The sequence below is a fragment of the Mesoplodon densirostris genome, chromosome 3, assembly GCF_025265405.1.
Source record: "Mesoplodon densirostris isolate mMesDen1 chromosome 3, mMesDen1 primary haplotype, whole genome shotgun sequence".
In the NCBI taxonomy this organism is placed as follows: Eukaryota; Metazoa; Chordata; class Mammalia; order Artiodactyla; family Ziphiidae; genus Mesoplodon; species Mesoplodon densirostris.
Window position 1 is genome coordinate 72,552,148 of NC_082663.1, and position 9,444 is coordinate 72,561,591.

General features: G+C 40.4%; 1 non-coding gene across 1 annotated transcript; it reads right to left on the bottom strand.

Moving 5' to 3' along the window:
* Positions 1–8,958: 8,958 nt before the first annotated feature.
* LOC132487321 (U6 spliceosomal RNA) lies at positions 8,959–9,065 on the bottom strand. Its single transcript, XR_009531604.1, has one exon. It is a non-coding gene; the product is annotated as a U6 spliceosomal RNA (small nuclear RNA).
* Positions 9,066–9,444: the final 379 nt, after the last annotated feature.

A 9,444-nucleotide genomic window follows, 5' to 3' on the forward strand; every position in this document is an offset into this window, starting at 1 on the left:
TAGTTCATTAAAAAGTAACCATATGCATGGCTAAATTTAATAGGCTTTACGTTTTATTTACAAAATTGTTAAATGTTCTTCGGAACATTGATTCTAACCCATTTCTTGAAATATCACAGAACACTTCAATTCAGAGAAAGGATTTTCACACTTCCCCTTTTAACTGTTTTTTCTAGATACCTCTATGTGTGTGCCCTTTAATTTTAAAAGATCTTTACATGGGATCGGGGTAGGCATGGGGGTTAAAAATACCGCCCTGCGTTTTGGCGCCCACTCCTTTGTCTGGGAAGAACAAGGCTGGGATTCAGTCCGGACGGACAGCCCCTTTTAAAGACCCAGACCCGGGACGCCTCTGGTTTCAGCAGCTCAGTCCGCTGAGTTATTGACTGCGGGCAGCGGCAGTCCCTCAGGTTGATTTGTGTGGAAAGTGAATTGAATCCTCGCTGGCTAGGCGTTCAGCAGAGGCGCAGCAGCCGCAAAGCCAGCCAATTATTGCCGGTCCTCCCCTCTTAACACCGCTCTCACCACCTATACCCTCCTTTCTGTGTCGGTCTCCACTTACCCCCACCCACTTTTCCCCGCGCGGACGGAGCTGAGCGGGGGCTCCCTCCCGGGAGCGTGTCTAGAGCTTGGAGGCAGCTGGTAGGGGGTGAGTGCGCCACGTGCGAACGCCCCAGGCGAGGAGGAAGCGGGCTCCGGCCCTTCTGGGGGCCTGCTGGGCCTGGGCGTGCGGAGGGGAGGCCGAGCTGCCTCGGCGGGGCGTGCACCGGGTGGCGTCTAGAGCGGGGAAGTCACCGCTTGGGAGCGGGTTGGCGGGGGAGGCAAACGGCCGGTGGCTTGGCGAGGAGGCCGCGTGGCGGGCTCCCGGGAACGGAGGAGGACGCAACGGTGGTGGGTGGGTTTTGGAAACGGGCGGTGGCGGCGTCAGGGGAGGTGCCCTACTGGTCTGGTGGGGGAACCTGGAGGATATTTACCCTCGGTTGGCGAAAGACGACCCCGCAGCTCTGGGCGCAAGCGCCGAGCCACGCACAGAGTGAGCCCACCCACGCACGTGCACAAAGCGCTGGCACGCGGTCGGCGGCCGGCGGCACAGGCGGCCCGAGCGCTCCGCTGCAGCACTTCGCAAGCCTGGGAGAGTGAGGGGGTGGTGCGCGCAGGTCGGGCCGCTGCCCGGGTCCAGCGCCAGCCAGCCTGCTTTCTCACCTGGCACACCGGGAGGAAAGGACGGGGGTCCCTGAGCTGGATATATTAGCCCAAGCCCTCGGGGGGTCCATAGGACTGTTTTAAAAAACCAGCAACCAACCGTTGGCTCTAGCAGTGAAGCTCCCTCAGTGGATATGTACGCATCTTGGCTAGAGAAAGGCCACAAACTACAAGGAGAAATGGGATACGAGGGAGAAAACACAAAAAATCCCCCAAATTTCCTTTCCTCTCCCATCTCCCTTTATTGGTTTGCACGTGAGAACAGTACGGGGATCTCTTGCTAAATTATCATCACGAAGTGGAAATGCCTGTGCTGTTTTTCTATCTGTCTATGGAGCTCTGGGAAGATTAGTGCTCCAAAGGCGTAGTGCTGTACCTGGCTGAATAAATCAAAGATGTAGAATGTTTATCTTGTCATGTTCTTGAAGCTATAAGCTGCTACCAATATGGCAGCCCCTGGTCACATTGTGGTTCTTTGAGTTAAATAAACTTAAATAAACTTTAAAATCAGTTCCTCAGATACACTAGTCACATTTCAGGTGCTCAATAGCCACAAGCGGCTAGTGGCTACCTTATTTGACTGCCCGATTTTAACGTTTCCATCATTACATAGAGTTCTGTTGGCATGTGCTGCTATAGAATTTTAAATGAATATGGTTTAAAAAAGAAAGAAAGAACCTGCTTTATGATACCAGTAAATTTTAGGACACTCTTGGCATTTGTATTTCTTGGCACTAGTGTGAAAAGTTGTAAAGTCAGAATTTCAGTATCTTCCCGCTGCAAGAGGTCTTAGGGAACACTTAACGCAGTAATTAATTTTTTACAAGGAAGGGAAGTTAAGAGATGTGCCCCCAAATCATGACATCAATTTGGAAAGGAGATAAGGTCACCTGACAGGGTATAGTACACTTTGTGCCAGCCCAGGGCAGTTGCCTGGGGTTAGTGAAGCAAATTAACTCTACAGAAAGGTGACCTGACAGAAGATTTTAGACAACAGTACCCTTTTACAAGAGAAAAATATTTCTAAGTATTCTTCCAGGAAGAAATTCCATTTAATAAAGAATAAGGTGTATGGGGAATGATGCTATCTCCCAAACTAAAAATTTATTATTGGTAGTGTCCTGGATTTATATAATGCCTTTTTAAAGAGACTAATTGGTATAATATTGTACTTCTATTTTAAAAATTCTGATGAAACAGAAAATTCTGATGAAATGGAATTATCCTTTTAAAGTAACAGCTGAAAGCACTCTTAAGGGCAAGGAGGAAAGGTGTTACATAAGGTGAGAATTGTTAGCAAAGCATAATCTTCCTCAAATTCGATGAAGGTGTTATCGGATATATTGATTATGTCTTAGACTGATATCACTAGGGTGGCATTTGACTGGAAAGGTTTATAACATGAACAAAACTTAATTACAAATCACACTATTTGAGACATGAAAGACAACAGAAGACATCATACAGATTTAGAGGCAAAGCACAAACTTTCTAACTTCAATGCTTTGGTTGGTTGGTTGGTTTTGCCATGATTATCCCCTATATTTCTTATTGCTATTTCGGGGTGAACTGTTGGTATTAATTCTGGCCATTTATGGTAATTAGCTTTTAAGTTAACCCTTAGTGAAGGACCCCTAAGTGTTCAGATAAGAGTACTCATGAATGATAAATAATTTTTAAAAATAACAAGAAAATGTTTTTTAAAGCTTGAATTTCTCCTGAGCTGATGCATATTTGAATTAATGTCTTATTTCTCTTACAAATTTGCCATTTGCATGTGGTTCATGGTAGAAAGCATTCTTCCCATTTTCCCTGAAATCTGATAGCCTAAGAGAAAATCTTTTAAATTCTTCAAGTGCTTGCAGTGTGCTAGAAACCTCAACCTCTCCATGGCTGACTACTGAAAGGCTAGTCTGACTAGGGAGAATCTATGTGATCAAAAGCCAGTTGGGTCTATCCCATGGTAACTGTATGGTTATGCACAACTTACTGAACCTCCCTTTGGCCTCAGTTTCCTCATGGATAAAATGTGGAACATAAAGTGCTTACCCTCAAAACTGTTATGAGGATTCAGCGAGCTATTCAGTGTGAAGCACAGAGCCAGGAAAGTGGTAAACTGCAGTAAAAGTTAGCCATTCTTATTCTCCTGCAAAGGATTTCTACTTCTCCACCATTAAGTTCCATCTTCACCCATACTGGGCTGTCACAGTAGAAAAAGTTGGAGAAGTAGGTTGTAAGAGAGGTGGGGATTCGTTCTGGATGAGATCTGTTTGTGAGTTTTACCTTCAAGAGATAGAGATGTCTTTAATCCTAAAATTTCCTGACTCAGTGACTATAGGTTGCCTTATTTCCCTTTCACAGGAATGGTGCCTCTAGGATACTTTTGGGCTTCCTTTGTCTTTATTTATTTGTTTTCCTGAGGTATGCTTCCTTATACTTGTTAGCTGCTTGGTTGTTGAAAAGGGGCTGGAAACTCCACGTCCATCCTCTTTTCACCCTGGTTGACCTTTTTATGCTGTTGTCAGCCAAGAAGACATTGATATCTTTGGTCTCCTGCTAGCTTGAATTCTTTAGGGCAGAGCTTGCTCAGATTATCTCCTGATGTCATTCCAAATGTCTGATGGCCATCTATGGCAACGGGGCTCAGCAGAGGCCTGCTGGGAAGGGGGGAACTACTAGAAGTAGTTCTGTGTTGGACACATAGTCAACTTTACAGCTATGTCTAGGAGACTGTTTGCCACTTCTTGAAAAACAGAAGCCATAGCATTTTGCATTTTTTGGTTTATTTAATAAAGTCCCACTTGGGATGTGTATGATTTCTGTTGATGTCATGATAGGTATAAATATGCACTACAGGAAGAAAAACAGGCTCAAAGATCGTTAATAAGCCTTTTATATGTGGTGTTCGTGTTAGCTCTCCTCACTAAGAACACCAAGTTAAGACAAAAGAGTCTTGAAAGGAGAGAATAAAGCTACCACATTACCTTGTTTCCTCTCTCTAGGTAATTTTCCAAATGATGGTTTTTTACTTAGCTGAGAACTTAAAAATTATTTCTAAAATATTTCATTTATAAGCTAAAATTTTAAACCAAACAAAGCAATATAAAATTGTATTTTTTCAAGAAGGCAAGATCACGCATAGATTTATATGCTTCCAATACTCACTAGATTTAAAAACAAGGAGATAAATAATTATATCTATATTCTAATTTACTAGGTAGAGAGAGAATTAATTTTCATTATTTGGGATGAAGTCTCTCTAAATTATTTTGGAATATGATGAGAACTAAAAGTAAAATGCCATAAAACTTTAAAATTTAGGTCAGTGATTAAAACCAGTTTGTTTTACCAGTGGACACTAGTTCATTGGGTCAAAGGCCCAAACCAAAGAGGTCTGATTTCTTACAGAAGGTTTTTAAAATAAATGGTAGCTAAATATTTCTATATAAATAATATTCATATTATTAATACAAATATATTTGCAGTATATGTGCGAAAATAACACTATCTTATTAGAATGTGGGTTGAAATAAGTAAGTTCAGAGTGCGTAATATTTAATGGCCACTCACTACTTATCAGTGTTGGATTAATACTGTATTAACTGCTTTATAAGCTTTATTTCTTTTTATCTAAACAACAACCTTTTAGAAGGTACTGTTCTCTCCATTTTATATAGGCTTAAAACGAAAACTTAGAGAGGTAACATTACCTGCCCCAGGTCACATAGCTCTTAAGTGCCAAAGGATGTGAAACTATGTTGGTTTGTTTTCAATAGATGCCTTTAGCTACAATGCTATACTGATTCATTACACTCATAAACTTTGCTCACTTACAGGGATGATGAGAGCAGGAGATGATATAATCGATATTTTTTCCCCACCAGAAAAGATTTCACAAATATGTGTCTAACCCTGTGTCATCCTCTTCAAGGTAGATGCTTTAGGAGGTTATTTGCTTATTTCAGTAATGACGTCTTTGCATTTAAGTCTCAACAGAAATATCCTTAGGAATTTGCTCTGCAGTCTTAACAGTCTGATTGTTGGCAAATCATTATCATTAGGGATGAATTTGTTGCTGAAACTAAATCCAAACCAAATGTAATGAACAAGGTGCTTGATAGAAACTATGATGTGATTATAAAGCAGCAGATGATTTGATATCTGCCTCATAAATTGACACTAATCGCAGATACAAAAGGGAAATTTCAAGGGTGTCCCTAATATGAATGTGGTGTAGCCTTTAAGGAGACATTTTAGTGACTAACACTCATGAAAGGTCTGATCACTTTTTAAAAAGTCAGTTTCACTAATGAAAAGTTGTGCATCATTGTATGAACATTGTGGGAAATCCCTTTTCAGAGAATGTGCAACAGACAGGAAAGAGTAAATCAGAGACCCTGGGTTAAAATCCAGGCTCCGATGCTTAATAACTGTTTGACCTTAATTTTCTAAATGTCCTCATTGTAAAATGGGGAAAGTGGCGGAACCTCCCCTGGATGATAATTTTGCTGACAAGAGGACATGAAATTGTATTTGTGTAGCCGCTTAGTGCTTGGCATGTAGAAAATGCTCAATAAATGTTAGCTATCATTATACTATTTCATTTTCGAGGGCTATCACATATTCTTGAAAAACATCTCAGTGTCAGTTATCTAACAAATTTTAGAAGCTGACTTCTATCAGCTTTCATGTTTCAGAGCAGTTTTATTTCATATTAGAGCATTTCATATTTGAAATAAATATAAAACATTTAAGACAGTATGTTGATCGAACCAATATACATCATATCAAGAAGTCTTATGTTTTGGGGTGATAATTGATATTATCCTCGTCAGTGTTCCATATAATATTCTTCTCAGAGAATTTTTTTTGTATTCATATTTGATTTTATCAGACTTATGAAAATAATTATATATCCATTTGCCCAGAATAAGGCTACATCAGACATCTTCTAAATTGCTTATTGATTATATAATCTTACTCTTAAATTTAAGGAAACTTAGCATAAATGTAGAATTAGTGGCTTCCTATTAAATCTGAGGTTTTAAGTCCTTTTAAATCAACATTATCTGTGTGGTAAGGCTGCTGAGGCTTGTCTTTGTGTCACCATCTTCCCTCTACTCACCTTCAGCTTGTTCTCCTTTCACTCTGGCATGCTCCACTCACCCAGCAGCAATTCTTAAAATCAATAATAGCTCTCTATTGAGCACGGCCTTCCCTGATGTGACCCACAAGGTCCTTTCCTTCCTCAGAAGTCTCTTTATGTTCCAGAATTCTCTTGGACTGTGTTCTACCAGAGGAGACAGGCACTCCAACCCCATTTACTTAATGATGCAGTAGAAACGTGTTACTCCTTTAAATGAACTTCTCTTCAAAAATTTTCTGAAAAAAAGTTTATAATCCAAAGGAGTATCTGTGATTACACAGATTCCACAAATTCCCTGCTGTGTTGGTCAGGAGATGCTTTAGGGAGGAGACTCTCAGTATGTCTCAGCTCCCTCCTGCCTGCTGCCATTTCATTTGCTGACATAGGTATGTCCTGGGTGCAAATCAGTGGGAAGCCTGGCTCTTACTTGAGGAAGAAATGTTATTGTTTTTGAAAAGGTTGGGATTGGAAAATGTGTTCTCTATCAGCAAAATATCCTGATCCTTGAAAAGTTGTCCACTTATTATTTAAAAAAAAAATTGGTGCTCTTTAGTACCTGTTGTTCTGGTCACCATTTCTGTTCCCTCTTTGCATAAGAGGCACACAGTTACTGCTGGTCCCATGGGCCACAGCCTCCTGGGTTGTCACTTGGTCTCATTCTGTATGCACTCCCTTCTATCCCTACTCCAAAAGCTACCTGAGGTGTAATTAGTGATTATTCTTCCAGAAACATCTTGAAGGGGATATAAGAACCCTGTGATGAGAATAGCGTTGCTACCTGGATGAGGGAAGAATTTGGAAGGGCTGGGGAGAGATACAAGCTTGGAGGGAAAAATGCATTCTGCCCTTTATCTCCTCCATGAAATCACTGATAAAGCATCTTCCTATGTGCAAAGATGGGGCACATAAATATTTCCCAACCTTGTATAGCATTAAACCTGTAAATATGGAGCATCCATATCAAATGGAATCACTTTATTCAGAAATGAAGAAATATGATTCTAAGTAAATAATTTTGAACACTACTTAAAGAGGGATGCATAAGAAACATTCTACAATTTTTCTGTTCCTTTTGACCCCTTCAGAAATAATTAAATAGCTCATCAATAGATTTACTCCCACCTTTTCCATTTCCTTCCTCTTCCCCTTCTTTCGTCTTTCCTTTATCTTTTCTGCTCCATCTCTTTACTTTCAGCTGTAAATCTTTTATTTTCAGTTGTAAACTCAGCAAAGCCCCTCTACCCCCGACACAACTGGTTATTAACAATGAATCAGATTTTTTTCATTGCTTTGGAAAGCTACATTTTTTGTTTCACAACCATAGGGTTTCATTAATAATATTTTTCTATTTCTCTGAATCACTTCAAAATAAAATACCACTAACAAAGGAGCTTACTTCTAAACAATCGATGATGTATACTGTAGACAATATGGTCATAGAAGAGTTTCTATGATGATCTTTGTTATTAATCACTATAATCACTCTTTGATTACAATGGTGGTTAACTCACAGCGAATAAAGCACATGCTTGTCTTGTTTATCTAGTATTTGCAAAGGATTCGTGTTCATCCATCCACACATCCTCACCTCACCTTATGTAGCTGTGAGACTCTAGTTTGTGTAGCCTATGGCCACAAAAATGACTTGCACATGGGAGACTAAAGCCTGTGGTTTCCTTACATTATCACTAGGCTGTAACCTCTTAAACTCCATAGGTCAGCGATGATTAATTGAGTATTCCAAAACTTGAATGTGTATGCATACATACTTATAATAAGCACTATCTGTGCTGTTTTTTCATGACTTCCCTGAAGAGTCAGTTCAAGCCATTCTTCAGATTTCAAACTATACTATCTAGTGCCTGAAACTTAAGTAGAACTTGAGAATGATTTTTGACTTATCACTAGTATTGGGTGAACCTTATCATTTGCCAATCCACATGCAAATAAGTAAAATAAATAAACTACTTAAGCACAGTTACATCAGACAGTAAGTAACAATGGACATGTAACATCTGTAGCTGTATCCACACGTTCGTTTTGATCTTTCAGGACCTGAGATCCCTAAGTTCTAGTTCTCTTGCTACTGTAGAGCAGAACTGACCTCTTTTTTTTTTTAACATCTTTATTGGAGTATAATTGCTTTACAATGGTGTGTTAGTTTCTGCTTTATAACAAAGTGAATCAGCTATACATATACATATATCCCCATATCTCTTCCCTCTTGCGTCTCCCTCCTTCCCACCCTCCCTATCCCACCCCTCCAGGTGGTCACAAAGCACCCAGCTTACCTCCCTGTGCTATGCAGCTGCTTCCCACTAGCTATCTATTTTACATTTGGTAGTGTATATATGTCCATGCCACTCTCTCACTTTGTCACAGCTTACCCTTCCCCCTCTCCGTGTCCTCAAGTACATTCTCTAGTAGGTCTGCATCTTTATTCCCGTCTTGCCCCTAGGTTCTTCATGACCATTTTTTTTTTTTTTTTAGATTCCATATATATGTGTTTGCATACGGTATTTGTTTTTCTCTTTCTGACTTAACTTCAACTCTGTATGACAGTCTCTAGGTCCATCCACCTCACCACAAATAACTCAGTTTTGTTCCCTAAAAATATGGAGCGCTTCACGAATCTGCGTGTCATCCTTGCGCAGGGGCCATGCTAATCTTCTCTGTATCGTTCCAATTTTAGTATATGTGCTGCCAAAGCGAGCACCAGAACTGCCCTCTTAAAGAAGAGAAGGCTCTAGTGAGGACTGAACAATCGAACACAGAGAACAGCTTATCAGAGCGCCCAGATTTCTGGCCCCCACTGCAGGCCCACTGAGCCTCAACCGCTGGAACCTGCATTTTAACTAGCTCCTCCGCTGCCTCTTAATGTACATTTTGTTTGCAAGCCGCTGCCTTAATGTAGGGGTAAGCGTAAAATCTGTGAAGTCCTAATTCCATAACCTTCCCTTTTCTCCATTATTCGTTCTTGTTCTCCCAACTCATCTTAACAAGTTTTATGGAGCTTTTAAGTTAGCGAATGCCTTTCAAAATAGTAAGAATGAGAGTTCAAAACGGTACGAATTTTTCCATTGCCTGTCTTGGTT